The sequence below is a fragment of the Zeugodacus cucurbitae genome, chromosome 6 (genome assembly GCF_028554725.1).
Source record: "Zeugodacus cucurbitae isolate PBARC_wt_2022May chromosome 6, idZeuCucr1.2, whole genome shotgun sequence".
Taxonomy (NCBI): Eukaryota; Metazoa; Arthropoda; class Insecta; order Diptera; family Tephritidae; genus Zeugodacus; species Zeugodacus cucurbitae.
In genome coordinates, this window is record NC_071671.1 from 23,487,918 (window position 1) to 23,510,650 (window position 22,733).

Here is a 22,733-nt window from a genome sequence, read left to right on the forward strand (position 1 = left end):
AGTCTGTAGAGAGAGTTCTTCCAATCCGTTCTCAAGAAAGTGAAGTTTCTAAGAATGGAACGGCAATTTCATTACATATTTGGTTATATTTACTGCTCCAATAACAACAATAATATTCTTAACAACTACAACAAATAGATGATTTTCGATTATATTCAAAAGGTTAACAAACAAAATACAAATTAATACCGAAAAGATCTTAATTAAAACAGAAAAAAATTAGTTTCAAAATTGAAAATTATGATAATAAGCGAATAATTTTTTGAAACATTTTTTTTTATATTTTTCTAAGAAGATTTGTCGAGAATTTATTGTAATTATTAAAATTTTTTTGAGTTTTCTATATGGCCTAAGGTTATATTAATATAATTTTTTCTGATTTCTTTGTTTTTTTTCTAAAAATATTCTTACTTATTTCCAATAAAGTGAGATTTGTATATATACAACAAACGTCTGTTCTCCACATGCAATAATAACCTCTGTGCTTGTTAACCGCGAAACCTCAAAATTTCAATGCTCAATAACTCACTCAGAACCTTTAACTTCCAACACACATGTGTAACTACAAGATTTCACTGCCAAATGGTTTTCCAAAAAATAACAAGAACAACAACAAAATTGAATTAAGAATGACAGCTACCGGCAGAATATAACTACAACTATGCCAAAGACCCGATGCCATTGCCATTAATGGACATTAAACCTGACCCAGTGCGAAAGTGGCGCTTGAAAACAATGAAATACAACAAATACAAAAGGCTTCTGTTTATACAAGCAGTCAGTTAGAACCTTAGTGCGAAAAAATGGCGGTAAATTTGAAAACCACAACAACAATAAGTAGACGCAAGTGAAACTAAATAGAATAAAAATAGAAATCAAAAACCAAAATTCTGAACTAAGGCATGTAAGCATACTAGACAGCGGTAACGTCATATTTTATGTGCGTTGAGCGCTAATAAATTAAAGAAACAGCGCGAAGAGAACACTCCTCCACAAGCAGAATGGCGCCCAAGCGCACCTACACCATACCAGGCTTATATATATATAATATATATAAATATTTATGTTTGTGTATATACACTTATATATGTAGATTTCTATGTGAGTTAAGCCTCAAACCATCAAGTCGATAACCTTAAACAACTATTTCCGTTCTAAACAAGTACAAGAACAATAATGTACTTAGATTTCTAGCTGACAAAGTTGTACATATATATGTATATGTATGTGAACAGTATTCAGTATCATCTAAAATATATATGTATATATCTAAGTGTACACATTCGCGTAAAATATAGTACTGTTTGCCACTGAGTTATGATATTTATGAGGATCACAACACTTGGCCACACGCTGTCTCAGAAATGCCGTAAAGCGCCTTCAACCTTCAGCATTTTGGTTTTTATTGTTTTCATTTATTTTTTTGTTTTCTTGTGTAAAAATTCTTTAAATTTGCATTTTTTATAAGCTGAATTTTATGTGGGTGCGCGCTTCAGTGCCTCACGTGCAAAGCGTTTGAAAAACATTTTCACGTTTATCTAATGGCATCGAGTTCGCGCTTGGAAAAGTTGAATGACTTAGGTGAGGTTTCTATTAGATCAAAGTTGCTTTAGGTGTGTTGATAAGGTTATATATAAGGGAAAAATAATTAAATGTTATTTTTATATATTTTATATAATTAAGTATTTAGTTATAGGCAACAATTACGTACCATATCCAACTCAAGGAATTTAGTAAATATATTAAGATTTTAAGTTATTACCTGAAAAGAAAAAATAAATAAAAATTAGTCATACTTTAAATAAATATAAACCTAAAGTTGTGCAATGTTATATTGTATATGACAGCAGTAAACTATAGAATCATTCACTTTTTAGTTGGGGTATCAGCAACACATCAGCAGGGAGCTGTACTTAGATTTTTTTACAAAATGGAAAATAGGCGTGGCATCGCCCACTTATGGGTCAAAAACCATATCTCAGGAACTACTCGACCGATTCGAATGAAATTCGGTATATAATATTTTCATGACACCCTGATAACACTACTACTTTCCTTATAACTCAATTTTGAAATCCATTTTATTCCTTCACTTTATAATGTAAACATAATGAAGATAACGGAATAAAACTTTACACAATTAGTGCATATCATCTCTGGATTCACTTGTGAAAAAATTATCGAAAACGGACCATAACTTTTCGAGGCCCCATATATCGAACATGTTGAACTCAGCACCTAAGGATAAATTTTAACCGAAAACATGGGTAAATCTCTCAGATATCTCAATTTAATTCAGAGGAAATTGTTTTCTTCTAATAGTGTGTCTCTGTTCCAAAAATTATTAAAATCGGGTCATAACATTTCCATATACCTCATTGTAGGTTTTTCAAAAATACGGTGAGCTTTATTCCGCATATATGTATTGGTTAAATTTCTTCAATAAATTGCGAGAGTATAAAATGTTCGGTTGCACCCGAACTTAGCCTTTCCTTACTTGTTATTATAAAGGGTTTTTCTTTTGGGATATCAATGCAATTTTGCATTCCTATGAAAATACATTCGATGCCATTATGTATGGAACTCGATTTCATTTGCATGGCCACCACGGCATGCTTGCAGAAGTCCAGACGCTGAACCCAATTTTCGACGGTTTTCAAGCACAAATCGGCCGATTCTGCCGCAATGGAGTATGTGTGGATTGCTGCCTGACAAATAATGCATATTTTACTTATTGACGAAGCTATTCAGCCAGAAATGAGCCTAATCATAAATTGGATATAGCGCTCTTAAAGTTGAGGCCACTGACTCTGAATTTCGGTAAATTTTTTTAATAATTTCGACTCGTTGTCGGGTCGCATATCTTTCCATGTTGAAATGGCAAACATTCATGAAGAGAAATGTCAAAAGAGCGGGAAAGAATATGGTGTCGTTTGATGTCCCTATCGGTCTACTTTTGTAGCTATCCTATTGAAACCCCTATCCTTTATTTTAGCAGCTTTAACTGAATGAGATCTATAAACCGAACGCTATTTTGAAATTAAAATTTTGTTTAAATGAATTCACAGAAACTAGATTTAATTCAGTCCTGTCCAACCGTCAGACATTTTTATTAGAGAGTATATATCATTTTTATATGTTATTGTATAAAACAAGTAAGGAAAGGCTAAGTTCGGGTGCAACCGAACATTTTATACTCTCGCAATTTATTTAGAGATTTACCTATATTTTCGGTGAAAAATTACCCTTAGGCACATAGCTCTTCATGTTTGATATCAGTGGCCTGTCATGGTTCGATTTTGACAATTTTTCCACAAGTGATGTCACAGCTCAAATACAGTATTTGTGTAAAGTTTTATTTCGTTATCTTTATCGGTTCCTTATGTATACATTATAAAGTGAACGAATCAGAAGGATTCAAAATTGAGTTATATGGAAAGTAGGCGTAGTTGTGAACCTATTTCGCCCATATTCCACCATCACCATGTCATCAGGGTGTCAAGAACATATTATATACCGAGTTTCATTGAAATCGGTCGAATAGTTCTTGAGATATGGTTTTTGACCTATAAGTGGGAGACGCCACGCCCATTTTCCATTTTGTAAAAAAATCTCAGTGCAGCTTCCTTCTGCCATTTCTTATGTAAAATTTGGTTTCTGACGGTTCTCGTTAGTGAGTTAACGCACTTTTAGTCATTTTCAATCTAACCTTTGTATGGGAGGTGGGCGGGGTTATTATCCGATTTCTTTCATTTTTGGACTGTATAAGGAAACGGCTAAAAAGAAAGTTTGGTTTATATATTGATTTGCAAGATATATACAAAAAACCTATTTGGGGGCGGGGTCACGCCCACTTTTCCAAAAAAAATTATGGGCCCCTCCCTAATGCGATCCTATGTTCCAAATTTTATTTTCATAACTTTATTTATGGCGTAGTTATAGCTCTTTATGTGTTTTAGATAAACTGGCTAAAGCTTAGCTCAGTTCAGAAAGTTACTGGATTGATACAAAAACAGGTTAAACCAAAAATAACATCAAAAAAACTTTCGCTTTGAGGTGACTTATAACTAGTGGGTCTTTTTGTTGGAACAATTTTGTCTACGGTATTCTCACAATTCTTTCTTTCTTTCATAATATCTTGAAATACTTAGTTTCTTTAAATAGTCTGAAATACTAATCTGAGCATAACCTTTTAACTCTCATCTTATACAGATGTATCTTAAACAGAACCAATAACCTCCTGAGATTTGGTTACCAACTATCTCTGAATCGAAATAATAGTGTAAATGCAGAATACACAATTCGTCTGCAACAATCAGTTAATTTAAAGTAGTCGACACTGAATTAACGGTAATATGCAGTCATCATTCCACCATAATTAACATTTCACTATGCAAATGGGACACATTCATAAACGGTTAATAGGTTCAAAGAAATGACACATTTCGCAGCATTTGTTTATTGTCACAGCGCTTGTACTAATTACAACACTTACATTTGCAATAAACGAGATTAACAGTTAGTGACAATTTTACGATGACTTGTAAGGTTTTAAAACGCTTAATTTGGGCATAAAAACTGCACATTTCCATTCGAAAAGGGGGTATTACATCAGCGCTGCGGACAAAGCGGACAGGTGAAAGATATGCATGTGAGACGAGTGCGGGTCAGTAAATGGGAACCAACTGGCGCGCAATTATCGCGTTAGCCATGGTCATTTAAAGGGGAATTTCAAGAAAGAGGGAGAGAGAAAAAAAATAAAATAAAATGAAAAGCAAAATGAGTGTAAAAAGTTAAAAGTAAACACGACAAATGAAGTGGTGACCAACAAAGCCTCGGTGTGTGTATCATTAAATGTGAGATAATAAAAATGCGAGCAAATTCACATGTAAAATGCGAAATGGGAGCAAAAGTAAATGGACGCAAAAGGTGAAAAAAAATATTTATGTATAAAATACACTGGTTTAAATGCCTCTCAAATGTTTGTTATTAAACATAATAATTTGTGCATGCAAAGTATTCGGCTTCGGAGCTTCACACTTTTTTGTTTTAACCGTAACATTTTACTTGGACGCACTTCGCTTTGCTTTGCTTTGATTTGTTTTGCCAAAATTGTTATCTTGGAATTTATTTTGCTAACAAGTGAGTGTGTTGTAGCAATTTATTTATTTACACGCCCCTCGAAAATTATGTGTGTGAAATTATAAAATTATGCATATGTAAATGAAGTGCTGTAGGCGCGAATATTTTTATGTGGAGCATATGTTAATATTTTTGTTTATTTTATTTTGGCATGTGAAACAAATTTAGAGTGCGACGCTTGATATAAATACACATGTAAAATCAACTAAAAATAAATAAATAAAATATAAGTAATAAAAAAATTTAAAAAAATATTATGTAAATATTTGAGTTTGAGCACATGTGCACAATTTGCTACCTACCTCAACAACACTGCTAATAACAGAGTTATTAATAGAACTTGAATATTGTACCATTCAACTGATCAATATAAACCCAAAGATTTCAAATCTATTTCTGAGAAGGAAAAACACTTGTCCAGCTGAATCTAACTCAAGAGAGTTTCTATGGCTTCTGTATCAGATCATGCCAATCAATATATGGGTTATACCAGTTTGTTTGATTCACCACATTCCAATATAAAAGGTTTCTTGATTGACAATAAATAATTACCTTGATTTTAAACCTAAAAGGCACAAATAATTTCAAACCTTTCACTTTTCGATTAGAATTTAAATACAGAACAGATCTAAGGAGCGACCTGTTTCATAGTGAAAAAGTGGGCTTTCTTAAGCCCCCTAATCTAGGTATTTATGCTCAACTTCCAGTACCCCGATTAGTTACTTTGTTTAAGGACCCCCCCTTTTTTTACAACTTTTTTCATTATTTTTTTCTGAACCATCAACATCTCAAGAATATTGTGTTAAAATTTTAGGTCATTCGGAGAAAAACTAACGAAGTTACAGTAGGTTTAATAACGGTACCTTCAGCTACCTGCGCTGAGTGCACTTTGAATCGATTTTCCCAAATATGTCATTTTTAAAGTCGGTGACCAATCTGCAGAAAAAACTACTGCATCGATCGTTTTGAAATTTTGAACAAATATTCTACATACATATAGCTTTCGAATGACGTCGTTTTCCAAAAATTTTAATTACTAACAATTTTACAATAACAAATAGGTCGATTTTTTCGTCTAAAATCGTCATTTTTGCTTGAAAATGGTACCAAAAATTTAAAAATTGAATGATTAAAAAAAACTCGACGTCAATTGAAAGATAAACTAATAAACTAAAGAAAGCATTTTGATTTTTTGGGTTCGGATGATCCAGTGATGCTGTAGGCTGGTCACCGCACAAAAACGTTTTTTTTCGAGGTGCCTGCAGAGATCGACGATAAATCCGTTATTCCTCGGTATTTTTCGATAAAATTTTTTTTAAATATCCTTCAAATGTTGTACTTTCATATAATAATAAGTAAAATAAACCTACAGCAGTAATTTTTTCTAAAACACTCATGAAAATGGTATTTTTTCGACGAAACAAACCTTACCCCTTAATATCGCAAACAAATCCTCATTCAAAATATAAAGAAACAATCAGAAAATTTTGTATCAAAGAATTCATTCGACCAGAATTTAAATACAGAACAGAGAGAACTATTTCATTTGGTTCCGAAAACTTTGTAGAAATCCTAATACAAAGTACGTATGTAATTTAACACTGATAGACTTATCAGTATTTACCGTCTTATTTATTAAAAGTGCATTGTAAGACCCAGTGGTCGGCCCACAACCAACGAAATCAAAGTTTTCATATACTGAGAAGACTAAAGAATGGAAAAAGGTATAAACTACGTAGAGTTCTTGAAACTAATAAATACGGTTTCTTAGTTATATTAGCCCTTATACATATGCTCCTTTTATATGCATATCGTCATATCAGAATTTGGTACCATATTTTTATCCTATAGTTGTAACCTCTTAAAACACTAAACCAAAAACTCTTCGAAACATATCGAGATATCAGCATAAATATTACTAATTTGAACAAAGAGCATCTTTATATACTGTAAAAAGTTCTTTATCAACACAAGATAGTTACAAATTTTACAAAGTAAGTCGATTGTATAGAATTGACGCTACAGTTACTAAGTGAAGAAATGTTAAATCTGGAAAATGTATAATATAAGTTCAAAAGCAACCGGATGTATCTCTTAAAGAATAAATTAAAACAATAATAGCAAAAAAAATTAAACAGTCCCGAAAATACGGGACCCCGAAAATCTAATCCCACAACATCAAGTTTATACTGCCATCCAGCAAAATGCAGTACATATTATTTAAAGACCGATCCCGAAAAATAGGGATCCTGAAACTTGGGGATTTATTTTTTATTTTTTCAGCTAATGAATTGTATTAAAACATATTTTCATAAAAAGAGTCAAAACATCTAAATAAAATACGCATATCAACGTTGTGATGACATTTTCATAACAAGCTTGAACTCAAATGCCAATATTTCTGCCCCTCCCCTTATTATTATAATATTAGTAATATTTTTATTTTATTGCTGAATAACGACTCGTCAATGATGCACAACTACTGATGACGATGAAGATGACTGTGAAGTTGGTGCTTTCTGATGGCATGGTGATAGCAGCCGTCGACAATGACGATTGATGGTCAAATAGTTTGTATTTAGGCCAAGCAGATGCACGCACAAAACAAATAATAAAAAAAAGCAATGACACATAAAAACCTCCATATACATAAACACCTTATAAAAACCGAAATCATGTACATAGAAACATATATTTGTATATTTGCAGCTATAATTTGTAGATTTGTAGTGTCTTCTGACTTGTACACCTAATATCTGCAGTAATATGTGTAAAATGTGGACTATAAAAGAAAACTGAAAATAAAAGCGAATTTACGACACGAAACTAACACCAACAACAACAACAATAACACCACCAGCGTATAAATACATAGAAATAATACAAATTAAAAAAAGTATCGTGGAAAATATAAAACAAAAGAAGAAGGCAGTTTAATTGGTGTATAGAAAGACCAGAAATTAAAAGCCAACAAACACACACACACTCTTATATATTATACATATACATATGTAATTAATTGCGTAGTATGCACACACACATACATGCAAAAATATATAACTGTATGCGTTTGCTTGCATATTCTGTCCATTAGTATCTGCAACTAGCATTTACCAACTCTCCAAGCGAAAACAGGCGTTGCCGGCTTGGCCATTGAAGACAAAAGTTAATGCAGCAAAAAGTAGAAGAAACCTGTTGTTTTTGTTGTAAGTCTGTTGAACGAGTGCGGCTACTGGTTTCTGCTCTCATTACGTTAACGGTAAGCTATTATTAGTTCATATAAAAGAAAACTGAAAGTGGAATTTGTGGTGTGAGTAAGAATAGTAGTACAGATGGGGATTTTGATGAAAGCGAAATTTGTGGTGTTGAGTTATGATGATAAAAGTATTCAAGAAGAGGAAGAGAACCAAAAAAGATCGCTAGAACGCAATGGACTTAGTGAGTGGTGTTTTGGAACACATGTTATATTAAATCTCTGGAATAAAGTATTTTCTAATAGGAACCCCAAATTCCCCAGAAATCTTACGTTGCTTTGAGGATTCTCTCTAGACTCACTTCTTACAGAATACCCTACCTCTTCACCTCTATTTAAGATTTCCACTGATCCTAATCATCTGGATCAATATATTCCATTTATTTGAGTGAAATCTTAGTAGATATAAGAAAGTTCACAATGAGTAGTTCTAAGACATGGCCTCTATATACCCATTTAGGATGGATAATTAATTACAACTGAAATTTCTGAATATGAATTTACTACAGAATAGTAATCCACACTCTGTTCGTTTCTAAATATGATCCTCTTAAGAGTGTAATATGGATTTGTTTACGTTGTGTTTCATGGAGTTTTCAGAATTTTTTGGGTTATGTTCGAAGCCTTTACTTATTTCTAAAGAGGACTCTGTCTTTTAGAACTATCACGGTATCGATCTTATGACTTAATATTAATCTAACACTTTCGGTTGCAAAATGATTCGGAGTCAAAAATCTACCTTGATAATATAGATGAATTATTCGAAAAAATTGAAAATGATTCAAAAAAATACTTCTTTACCATTGCAAATGGCGATCAGATGGTGAAGGCAAAGTTTAAAAACTCTAAAAAAATTAATTTCAACCGACTTTTTGTTTCACTATTCATTTTTTCATTTATTTAGCATATATTTCTGAAATTCTCAAGATGAATTATACAAAAATTTAAGGAAAATTACAATTGGGCAATTGATATAGCATGGTTTGAGGTTAGAATCGTATGTACTCGTATATGTTAATGGTGCTTTTTTTTAATTTTAAAAATTTTGTTGAATGCAAAACGTACCAATTTACTAATATTCATAAACTAATATTGACTAAAACAATTTTTAGAATAAAAACTTGAAACTCAAATTTTTTTCAGAAATCAACAGCTTTAAGAAGCATTGCGTTGCAGCAGCCATAAAAGTGTCTAAAAAATTACCAAAAACACAATTTTTTCTTGTTGTTGTTGACATTTAGTTAAAATGTTTATCGTCATAATAATTTCATTGACGTTATTAAACTACAATAACACATGGCAACACAAACCTGCTGACCAACTTACACACATTTTTTGTTTAATTAATCGAACAAATTAGATGCTGACCAGACAAGTAAGTAAAACCGGCCAAACAGCAGCGGCAAAAATAATCAAGAAACAGTTAAATTGGGCAACGGCAATAACAACAACAACGAGTTTGATGCTGCGCATGGCCAAAGGAATGCATTTGGGAAGTTCAGCAGCGTAAACAGGCTCATATGCAAGTTTATATATCTACATATATGATGTATGTATGTATGTATGTATATATTTATGTATTTTATATTGAAACATATTAGCGCTTAGTCTATGCTAGCGCTAGCTTTAAATGGACAATGGCGCATTTCTGCGCATGCGCGACCCAAACAAGTTTAGTCAAAGCTTTTACAGGCATTCACTGGCATATGCGCTTGTATGTGTATATGTATATGTGTATGTGAAGTATGAAGTGTTTATAAAGTTGCCAAGTGACACGCAAGGTGGATATAAGCGTTGATAGCTTAAAAGTACATAAGAACATACATAAGTTTGTAGGCATCTTCGTGTAAGAAAACTCTGGTACTACCTTCATGCCGTGCATGTCATACGCTATGTACACATGTAAAACAACAAAAACAATAACAATGCCATCAAAGTCAACTTGTATGTACTTGTAGTAGCAACTATTTATGCGCTTCTCTACCGTAAATATGATTTTTGATGTGGTCTTTTGCACAGCTCTTCGCCATTGCCATTGTGTGGCCGACTAACTAACGACAACATTATCAGCAACAGCAACAACAACAATAAAAACAACAAACAGCAACAACATCATTCGGCGGTCAACAGTTTTGCTGTTGAAGATGACTGCAGGAAGATGATATTTCGTTGTTGTTGTTTTTGTTGTATGCTTTTTTTTGTTGCTGCGTGCCGAATATATGAATTATTCAAAGTTGTGAAATGCAATACCGGCTCGATTTTGGTGTCGATCGGCACTTGTTTGCTGTCATTGCTTTTGGCTTTTCATCATGGTTGCAGGTATTTTGCGAAATTTACGGTAAAACGATGATTTACAGCTAGTTTATATGCTAGTTTTATAACAGACATGGTGGTTTTTACAATGGAGAGAGAGGTGGCTTTGCAAATAATATGGTGATGTACTCGCTTGGTATGTCTCTTTTATTTGAGAAAATATTTTTCTAAAAGACTGAACAACTTATTTTAAGGGCGCTACGTCCTACGTAACGATGACGCTCATTCTGGCTGAATAGATTCGTCAATAAGTAAAATATGCGTTGTTGATCAGTCAGCAATCCATACGTGTCACCATTGCATTCCGAAAAAATTACGGTTTGGTTGTGTTTATGGGCCGGCGGCGTGATTGGGTCGTACTTCTTTCATGATGATCAAGACCGACATGTTACTGTGAATGGAAATCGCTACCGCTCAATGATATCCGAATATTTTTGGACCGAATTGTATGATATGGACTCGGACAATATGTGGTTCTAACAGGACGGCACCACTAGCCACACAGCGAATGCCACAATCGATTTACTGAACACCAAGTGTGTTGAACCTGTTATCTCACTAATTGGCCCAGTCAATTGGGCGCATCGGTTGTACGATTTGACGCAGTTAGACTATTTCCTGTGGTACTGCGTTAAGTCTATGGTCTATACCAACAAGCCAACGGCGATTGGTGAACTTCGTACGAATATCGAAACTGACTTCTGCAGGCGTGCCGGTTGTGGCCATACAAAAGAAATCGATTTCCATATGTACTTTCACAGAAATAAAGAATTTCATTACTATCCCAAACCCTTTATCTCATCTGGCAATATTCACGGCTCCAAAGTCTGATCGGAGACTTAGTTTTGGAACCAGAAAGAACAGAAGATCTTAAAGTTCATTCCAGTCAGCTCATGCCTTGAAATAAAGTACGTGTGAATTTATAGGTATGTATGCCTAGAAATTTAAAAGCTGTCAGCAGTTCGTTAAGTACACAACTGTAAGCTGTATCGTACTCAAGTTAGTGAAATTTGTGCTATCGTAATGAACCCATTTAGATATCTGGTTAAGGATTACTCTCAAAGTAAAATGCTTTAATATTAGGTGAGCGTTATGTTGTTCGAATGGATGAAAGTGCTCCAGCTCTGAAAGTATTCGATGCAGTACCCGCTGGTGGAAGCCGAGGAAGAGGGAGACCTCCACTCCGATGGAAGGACCAGGTGGAGAGGGACCTGGCTTCGCTTGGTATAACCAATTGGCGCCAAACTGCCAGAAGGAGGGATACGTGGCGCGCTGTTTTGGACTCGGCTATAACCGCGTAAGCGGTGTCTACGCCAGTCAAGAAGAAGAAGAAGTTATGTTAGGCTAATACAGAAGCAGCAATAGGATTTAAGGCTGTATATTGCTATATGCTATAAATAACATTTTGAAGATGCTGGATGCTTGCACCGAAATTGTGAAATTTTAGCAGTTGAATCTCTTTTACAAGGTTCTGTCAAGAAGAAGTAGCAAAAGTAGTATTTTATTATTACTAAGACTTCAAATTTTTAAAATTTCAACCAAAAAATCTTTTTTTCTTCAAAAAATTTTGAAAAGCTCATGCATAAAATCCGAAAGTTATTACAAAAAATTATGCACATTCCACTAAAATACTGATAAGATCAATTTTTTAGTAAACATTATGTTGCATGCCACACAATAATACATATTTAATAGCACGTTAATGCGTAGCAAACGGAAGTAGCAGCGTATAAATTTCACATTTGAGAAATTTGCACGAAATATTGCGCGCAACTGTCTGCAGCGCGCTAATAATTTCAAAACAATAAATTGTATTGCAATTTTCACACCACCCGCGCGGCGCGGTCTCTCTGCCATACATGGCGCGGAGAAACTACGGAAATTTGCGCTAAAATGTATGAAATGTTAATATGAATGAAATTAGTACATATTTAGTATATGCCAAGCGACGAAGCATGCGAAGCGACGTTGCACCTGCAGCGAGGCGGTGGTGTTATCAGCGCGCAGCCGCAAGCCACAAGCGCCAGGCAAAGCAAGTGGAATATGAAATGTATAAATATATATATTTATATGTGTTGTATGTTGGTTTGGGTTGCATGTGCTGCCTTGCGGTCAACGGAGCGTATGAGTAACATTTTATCTGGAGCAAAGCGGCCTGGTTTGGCATAAAATTGAAGAAAAAAGTTGGCGAAAAAGTCAAGCGAAAAGCCTATCGAAGCAGGAAAAGCAAGCTAAAGCAAAAGAAAAGTGAAAAAGTTGTTGTAAATAACAACAACAACAAGCAAGCAAGCACCCAGACAGTCAAGCAAAGAAGAAAAAGAGTCAGCGAAAATGCCATTGAGGCAATTTCCCGGCAACATAATATTTATTTTTGCGCACATACCGTTATATATACAAATACATATATGTTTGAGCTTTTGCTTTTAGCTTTAGTTTTGCTGCTTATGGTGGCATAACAAGTTTGCTATGTTTCAGGCGACTTTCTGCATGTTGCATGCTTGCTACACTTTAGGCGCGCGCTTGTAAACACACACACACATACAAGCAAGCACAGTTGACTAACTTACATAAGTGGCACATAACTAGCACATAATAAATACATAGCACCTGCTGTGCATGACTGCAGGCGCGCAAGCAACAACAGCAACATATTTTATATAGACGCAAGTATTGGAAATGCCATTTTTTTGTTTCTATTTCTTACTTATTTTCTTGCTACTACATATAATTACGGCTGATTGAAAAGTAATATTTGAGTTGCTTGGCACTTTCATTTCTGCGCCGGCGCAAAGCTTCCTGCTTATATTGCCACAGCTATTGAACGCATTATCGGTACTGTTGTAGTTGTTGTTATTGTTGTTCAGCCATATTAAAATGTAAATTATAAATGAAAAATGAAAAAACTACACACTTATATACCGTTAGCAGCAACAGCGCCACCTGGTCTGGCCACTCGTCATTCGCTCATGGCGGCTCACCTAAATTCAGCGCGCTCGCATTATCGCTCTGCTTTGGCTTTGAGCATTTTGCCGCGTGCCTGCAACTAGTTAACAGTTGTTGTTATTGCCACTTATTGCTTTCTTATCTATATATACGCCTGATGCACCTAGCGCATAAATCACCGCGAAATGCATTTCTTTGTGCGGAAATTTTTGCAGTCTTTGTACGCGCCGTGTCAGCAGGGCTTTGAGCGTCCGTCGTCGTCTATGTTCGCAGACGAATTTATTTGCAATTTTGATTAATTTTATTTCGTTGTTATGAAAAGTGATTTGCCTATTTGCATATGGCGTGTTGGTGAAAGTGTACAGTTACTTGTGTTTTGCGGCGTCAAGGCACGTGCTAAATGTTTTTGCAGCGCCATTTTTGGAAAATTCAAATTGCAACGCTGTGCAAATATGAAAATAATAAGTAATATTTTTTTAAATAATTTTGAGCTATCGTTGATTGTAGTTTAAAGTAGTAAGACCTGGCTGGTATAATATTTAGAATTTGCAAATACATTTTAAAGCTCTAATTGTGAAGAATTTTTACTGTTACACTGGAGAGCACATTATCCCTTATATGAAAATTAAAATTTCATTGCATTTTTAGAAAAATTTATTAAACACTCAGTAACTACAGTTCGCATAACCGCCATTTCAATTTCCAATTATCAGAAAAGCTTTCTGTATCATTGTTGGCCTTCTGCAGGCAATAACAACTCCTTGAAAATATGTCTGTAATTCCTGTAGTAAAAGGTCTACACACAAGGTTAAATAAATGAGAGGACAGAAATTCAATTCAGCATCTAACTAAGAGCGTTTTAAGAGATAAATTTATATTAAGTCTCCAATGTAGATTTCATTCCGAATGAAATTCATTCAAATGTCTAAGCGATGAAAACTAAACATCCTCCTATTTTTAATGCAAATTATAATTTTTTCCAATATCCAATTTCAGTGGCCCAATAAGTACTAAGCCCTACCGATAGATGACACTAATATCGCCAGATTAATTGTCTATAGTATAGTACATTCTAGGAGACAGTTCCGAATCGCAGTAAGTGCTTTCCTTTGAGCCGTGTGGCAGTGGGCATGTCTAGGAAGAAAACTAAGAAATAGCAATATCGTTCGATAATCCTTTTTTTTTTTTTAGGGAAATCGTGCAGTGAAATCAAAGAGTGAGTGGTTGTTATGCACGATAACTTTTCTACTTCGATGTCGACAGTAAAAGAAATGGTTTCACGAGTTTCAAGGTTGTTGCATGTAGGTTGTTGATGAGCAGCGCCGCACCAGATTTTGTATTGGCAGACCTCAATTGTTGGTCCGGACAATTGACTGTAGGCAAATGAGACTGTGCATCTCAAAAAGGCGCGTGAGAAAGCTAGCAGTTCGCTGAATGTCGTGCTTTTTTCACACCGGATCAGTAGAGAGTTCCAGATAGAGTCGAAACAGTGGACTTTACCCAGCGAACCTGCTTCAAAGATGGCCAAGCCTGTCCTATCGGTCAGAAAGATAAGGGACACCATTTTCTGGGATTCAAAATGTGTGGCCTTCAATCTCTGCTTGGTGAAAATAAAAACGGCCACAGTATAAACAAACGGTATAGTGGAGATCGATTTGTTGCCGCATTTTAAAAGAAATGGCCCAATTGGGTCAAGTGTAGTTTCTCTATGTTAAACCTGCCTCATTCCTTCGTCGTTGGTCGAATTAGTCTTCGAAATATATCTACATTCTACAACTTTGCTTCCGTCGTTTTCCAATAGATGTCTCCAGGGTCAAACACTGGCCGATTTAATCGATTTTTTTTATATCGATCTTGGACATTTGTATCAACATTAACCCAACAAAATATTTGTAGAGATATTTTTGCATCCCAAACTTATTCCCAACTGAAAATGTCACTTTTTGAGCCGAATTCTCGACATTTGCGGGAAATTTTGCTTTTCTTTTTTAATTCCAAGAAAAGTGCGGCTGAGGCTAATCGAAGGCTTTCGGATACGTACGGTGAGGCTGTCCTAAGTAAAAAAAGCATTAAATTTACAAAAAACGGCGGAAGCAAAGTTGTAGACCTAATAATAATTCACTAAGATTAAGTTTTAGAATTTCAACTTCTGGGAACCCTCGACAAAAAAGTAAGAGTGATGTTTACTTAATATTTCAAAGTCACGTTTCGGCAAACAAGCCGCCAGTAAAATTAAAAATAAAACTACAAAAAATATGTACATAACCTACAACTATGAAACAACTATAACAAACAAATTGAAGTAATAATAAAAATAGTAATTTTTAGGTTTTCCTCTGCACACACTTTTGCTACTTCCAAGACATCTGTGAGATGTTAATATGATTTTATTACCACTTTTTATTACTTTAGAAACTCATATTATTAGACAAACACAAACAAATATTTGTGGAGCGCTCGCTTGACAATAAACTTCTTCAATTACAAATAAACTCAGGTGTGTATGTATATTTGTATGAGCGACAATTGTGTCTACGCGCATCGGCGAACACTTGACGAGCATATTAGCACATGTGCTTACCGCTGGCGTTGACATTTGCGCTTCAATGACAGGCGCCGACTACAAAATGTTGCCCATAAGACATTTCACTTTCATTCAAATGTAATTTTTGTTTTTGTTATTGTTGCTTTACATTTCTTTTATTGCACTTGTTGTTATTTTTTATTATTTTCATTGTTGTTGTGCTGTCTTTCAATTTGATCAGAAAATGTAACAATGTCCAATGTTAAGGCCTTGCGGTAAAAGTCATTTTCGCCATCGCTCAATTTGAGTGTATTTGGAAAAAAGAAAGCCATCAGCCGTACAGCCGTACAGTCGTCCACCGAACAAGTCGCCAAGCGTCTACCAACGTTCAGCGTTCGTCGTTCACTTGGCTTGAAAGTGAAATTATTGAATTGCGCGTCGAGTTTGTATTGAATTTAAGTTTGCTGATTTGCATAGCTAAAGCTTGCATAGAAAAATAGTTGTAGTTGTTGTTATTGTTTTTTATACCGCAAACCGTGTGCATAAACAAGTGTTTAGCTACCCAAAGGCCATCACCAAGGTGTTGACAGTCGCACTTTGTGGCGTTGTTATGCAGATTTTATTCCGCTTCTTCATCTTCTTCTGCTTTATCCACCATAATCACGCCGTAATATTTTGCAATCGCATTTCGCTTTTGTATTTTCTCTCTCGCGGATTTAATAATACCTTTCACGTTGTGGCAGGTCGTTGACGATTTGTATTTTGCAAGAGCTGGCGTAAGATTTCGGCGGTAGGGTTATTTCAGTGGATTAAGAGGTATTCATTCTTTTGTTAATAATACAGAAGAGCTCGGTTTAGGGAAATTCAAAATGAATAAAAATATATAAAAAGAAAATAAGAGGTCGATACAAAAGTTTTGTTGAATAGGTCAGGAGGAAGACGAGCGTTTTATCCTTCGCATGTACAATAATTGTTGAGAATCACCGTTTTATGGAAGCTGGACATAAATATGAACGAACGATGTATCTATAAAACTAATATCACATAGTCTTCGCGAAATCATATATTATATTTAGGACTCACTTAGGATCTGTCAAGCTGATTTGATTTTAATTCTTAAACATATTTCATGTCTGTCCTCATTTTACCTATCAAAAGTAAAAACCTAAAAAAGAAGCATGGACCATGACAAACCGAGATGGGAAGGTGGAACCATGAACTGTATGAGCTCTAAGGTGACATGCTATAGTTAAGCGCATAAAAATCCAACAAATGTTCCAATTGGGCCATGTCATACGAATGGAAGACAGTGCTCCAGGAAAATATCCTTCGACTTGTGACCTATGGGTGGACTACGGAAGTACCAAGGTCATAAGGAGCTATCTGCACTTGGGATGTACAACTAGCAAATGAATAATGATAGAGCAAACTGGCGAAGTTTTGTGTTCTCGGCCCAGACCGACCCACGGTTTTTATGCCAAAGAATAAGGATAATTTATTTTTACATTAGAGGATATTTCGCCAGGTCCCAGGTAGAAGTTTTTTTAGCTTCCGATTAGTTTAAGAGTTAAATAGAACAAGAAAAGCTAGTTTCTACATGGAACTTTTGTAATAGAAATGCCACTGTCTTTGGTTTTTGAATTAATTTCGTAGTGTGATAGATCACATTTTAAGTAATAAAATATATGGATTTCTTCTTCTTTCCGATGTAATTCAGGACTAGACCTGGCTAACAAATTAATTCGACGAAACATCTCACATTATTGGCTAACTTTATATCTTTTAAAACATCCAGTCTATTCGAGCCATCTTTCGTTTTGTATAATCTTATAATTTGCTGGAACTGAAACGAGGCAAACCCTCTAGAAAGCCGTTAGAGAGTATTCTGACAAATATTTTATTATAATCTTTAACCTTTCTATTGAAAGATTAAAGAATGGTAATAATTGTTGTTGTTGTTGCAATTCAATAAGTATGAATTATTTTGAAGAATGCTATCGAAATCGGCCGGAAAAATTTCTGATTCGTTCTGATTCCGTAGATCCGACTGTCGGATCTATATATATCATAAGCTTCGTGTATTATATTAATGAATGAGAGCATGATATATATATGTATATTTGTTATTATATAGACCGGCCTATGGATTAGCGTATGATAATATTTCTATAGATTACATATATAACCTGTTTCTTTATTTATTTATAGAACCAAACGCCGATAAAATCACAATTTCAACCAAAAATGTTCATCCATTTATTGCTTGTATCGAATTTAGCATATCTAGTGGTAAACTGAAAGAAATGAACTTAATGTATTGAATTAAACTTAACTACAGATATCTTTTTGCAAATCTTACTAAACAGATGGCCACCAACTAAGCCGGCAGCCATACAGTTTGAAGACCTATCACTCTGCTACATTCAAACATACACGCTGTTTTACACGCTGATTTGCATAAAACGCGTTTCTCCTACCAAGCAAAACAGTTCCTTCAGTCAACACACACTCTGGGTTCGCATATTTCGAAAATATTTCCAACCAAACATCGCACACGTGAACTGAGTTACAATAAAAACAAAAAACTAGTTTAACAACGTCACGACGAACATCTTCACTACAGTTGGCAGCTGCTACATGCGCGCCGACAGCCCAGCAGTTGCCCAGCAGCGCACACCGATTGCTTCACATTTGCACGCCACCAAGCAGCGTTTTAGCGGGGACGTCAGCATTTCATAATTAACATATTATTTAAACCGCCACTAATATATGATTACATGCGGCCATTTGATTTCTTCTCAATTTGAATAAAGTATTGAATTTCAGTGCTCATACACAGCGCTGGAACTTTATTTGGAATTAAGATGATTTAAAAAAGGAATTTTTAGAGGAGAAAAATTAAATATGAATTTTAAAATGGTAAAATAAAAATTAATTGAAGACAATTCTTTATTCAAAAATATTTTTAAAAATAAAAATTAAAAAAAAATAATAATGCTTAATAAATTAAAAAAAAAAATTTAAAAATAATAAAAAAAGTTAAAAAAAAAGTAATAAATGTAAAACTTTATTTTTTTATTTAAAAAGCAAAAAGTTAAAAATAAAATATTTAAAAGCTGAAAAAATAATTCTAAAAAATTATAGAAACAATTGTTTTAAATTTACAGGTTCTTTTTTTATTTAAAAAGCAAAATTAAATAATAAAATATTTAAAAACTAAAAAAAAATCTAAAAATTTAAGAAAAAAAATAAAAGAAATATAAAATACTAGTAAACCCGGGCACGCTTTGCTGTGAATAATTTATTTACATATATACATATATTTATATATATATATTTTTTATTTTTTAATACATTTAAATTATTATCTATGAATATAGTTATAAAATGTATAGTTTGTATTAAAATTCATATAATTATATGATATTCGTCCTGTCCTTGTCAAAATATTAGAGGATATTAAAGTGTGTCAAATGAGCGATGTAGATCTGAAATAATGCTGAGAGTATTGTCCTGCTGTGTGATTTTTATTGATCGATTTTCAACAGGATCGCCAACCATAATAACGAAACAAATTACGTCACACAAAAAACACTTGCTCAAACAAATTTTTTTCCACAAAAACTAATTCAAATTTCAAAAAATACAATCAACTACACGTATATAAACAAACACCTGCCGCAATGTAAAAATTTTCAAAAGCCAATTATGATATGCACCCACAAACCAACAAATGAGAAAATATACATACAATCGTAAATATATTCAAACACTTGCGGTAATGTAAAAATATACAAAGCCAACTACAGAAAAAGTATACACGTAATGACAAATTTTATCTACACACACAATCGAACATATATTGAAAATGAAATATTTTTATGAAAAAAACACACATATATACACACACACGTATAAATGAATATACAAATGCATAAATATGTATCCAAAAGCGCTAGAAAACTAAGACAAACCACAAACTAACGTACAAATATTCAAATGAATGTACTCACATCCAAATAATATAAACTTCAAACAACGCATTTTCATTTAATGTTTTTAGCAAGTGGCAGCTTTTGTTATGACAGCCTAAATCCATGAAAATTTATAAAGAAATGTAGCGCCACCAACTGGTGGCTAATAATAAACAAATAATTTGCAATAAATAAATAATGCGACTATAAGGAGTGTTATAAACTATCCTATCTTTCAAGTTGGACCAAACTGCACACAGTGTTAAAAATTTCATTAAAATCGGTTCAGTAGTTTAGGAGTCCATCGAAAACAAACAACGTGACACGTGGTTTTTATATATTAAGATAAATTATTTTTAATTTTTTTTTTTTTATTTAAAAAGCAAATATTTATAAAAGTATAAAAAGTTGAAAAATATAATTCTAAAAAATTAAAAAAGGATAAAAAATATATAAAATTTAAATATATTTTTTTTTAATTTGAAAAGCAAAAATTAAAAATAAATATTAAAATGTAGAAAAAAATTTAAAAAAATTAAAAAATATTTAATTAGAAAAATTAAAAAAAAAATATTTTTATAATAAACTCACTTTAAGACAACATCAAATTTATTCGCTACTAGCTAAAATGTGAAACAAGTTTTGTTTGTTGTTATTGTTGTGTATCACTTAACACACGGAACGTGCAGCTCACTTGGCTTTCTTCTCAATTTCAAGCGTTCCAGTGAGCTTTGTTTTACCCGCTAAGCTTGTGCGCGCTTGTAAATATTGACTAATATGACTATTTTGTTGTTGTTATTACTCTTCTCTATGCGATCATCGCTTCATTAGTGAATATTATTAGCATATTTTTGGTATATTGATGTCTATACAAACACATACACACATACATATATGAGAGCCATTATTTTTGGCTGCTCTTTCGTGTTTGAATTTAATTGGTTTGTCCGTTTTTATTATTATTTAATTTCAACGCTACTTTTTTCTTTAATTTTAATTTTTTTCTCTAATTTTTATAATTTTTTTCTTCTTTCTTCAAATCCGCTTCTCTTTGAACAAAGCTGGTTTTGTGTTGTATTAAATAATTGTTGCTCAATCTGACTAAAACCTTAATGATTTATGTACATATATGAGCGTATGTGAAAAGCGTGTTAAATTCAAATTTTAAATTCATTCTAATTAGCATAAATTTCGTTTTGTTTCTTTTTAGCGCTACTCTTTCTTTGGAAAATTATGAAATTCGTTATTAACTTACAAAATTACAACAACAAATGATGTTGTAAAACATTTTTGAAATAACTGGAATGTGTTTATCGATTTATTAGCATTATGACATGAGCGTTTAGTCACATTGAGGCGTTCAAATGTAAATTAGGCGAAAAGTTATATAAGCTGCACTGGTTTTACTGTTAGAAATTAGTGAAAATATGCATGAAAAGGCATAAGTGAAGATAAATTAATTTAATGCACTATATCATAATCGAATATATATATAAAAAATTTTTAATTGCATCTTTTAAGCAATTTTGAAAAAAAAAATTCTAAACAAAATGTTAAAAAATTCATAAATGCAAAAATACATGTCTATATAAAAAAAAAAATATTTTACTTTTATTATTTTTTTTTAATTTTAGAAAATATTTTGAAAAACTATTAAATAAAAAAAAAGAAATTGTTAAAAAGTTAATATATACAAAAATACATGTCTATATATATACTAAAATATATATATATATATATCTATACTAATATTATAAAACTGAAGAGTTTGAACGCGCTAATCTCCGAAACTACTGGTTCGAATTCAATAATTCTTTTTGTGTTGGATAGTCCATTTATCGAGGAAGGCTATAGGCTACCAATAACGATAGAGCGAAGAAACAGTGGTAAATGTGTAAAAACGGGGGAAATTATTTATCTTTAAGGGCTTCCGTTCGTTACGCTGCGAAAGCGGTTCAAGATACACAAAAGTTATGTATGAAAGAATTATTTCTCTTTTAATGATCTAAAAAAAAGTCCGTGAGTACCGTTTTTGTGATAACTAATTTGATCGAAATTATTTGTTAGAGTTGTATTATATACTATATATGATGATTTTCGTTATTCTATTGGATTTTATGCCGAATATATGGGTCAAATTATGTGATATCTTAATAAAACTATAGGAATAAATTGCGAGAGTATAAAATGCTCTGTTGCACCCAAACTTAGCCTTTCCTTATTTTTTTTAGTATTGAAATATCCGTGGAAGTACAGGGAAAAAGTAAACAAATATTGAACATTTGCTAGAAAGATAATAATAAAAGAATTATAATTAAGTTGACAACAACGGCGGAACAGATAATATTGATTTTGGCAACAATATGAGATAAGTGCAATTCTCTAGACAGAACATTGAAAGATCTGTGGAATAATAATCGTCGCTTTGGTTGCGCAATGACACTGTTAGCTGGCGATTTTCGACAAATACTTCCTGTTATTCCAAAATCAACGGCGGATGAATTGAATGTCTCAAGTCATAGTATTTGTGGCGGTACGTGAAAAGAAAAATATGATTAACCATTAATATGCGAGTGTTCCTGCA

The 22,733-nt window shown here is 33.2% G+C and overlaps 1 protein-coding gene and 1 long non-coding RNA gene across 7 annotated transcripts in view; one reads left to right on the top strand and one right to left on the bottom strand.

The window, feature by feature from the left end:
• The window catches only part of LOC128922854 (uncharacterized), a 65,614-nt gene extending 46,525 nt beyond the window's left edge, over nucleotides 1-19,089 (top strand). Inside the window, exons 4-5 of the long non-coding RNA XR_008472051.1 lie at nucleotides 18,384-18,464; nucleotides 18,542-19,089. This is a non-coding gene — a long non-coding RNA (uncharacterized LOC128922854). The remainder of the gene's footprint in view (nucleotides 1-18,383; nucleotides 18,465-18,541) is intronic.
• The window catches only part of LOC105210743 (uncharacterized), a 102,590-nt gene that overhangs the window by 65,836 nt on the left and 14,021 nt on the right, over nucleotides 1-22,733 (bottom strand). The gene's annotated exons all lie outside the window — the stretch shown is intronic.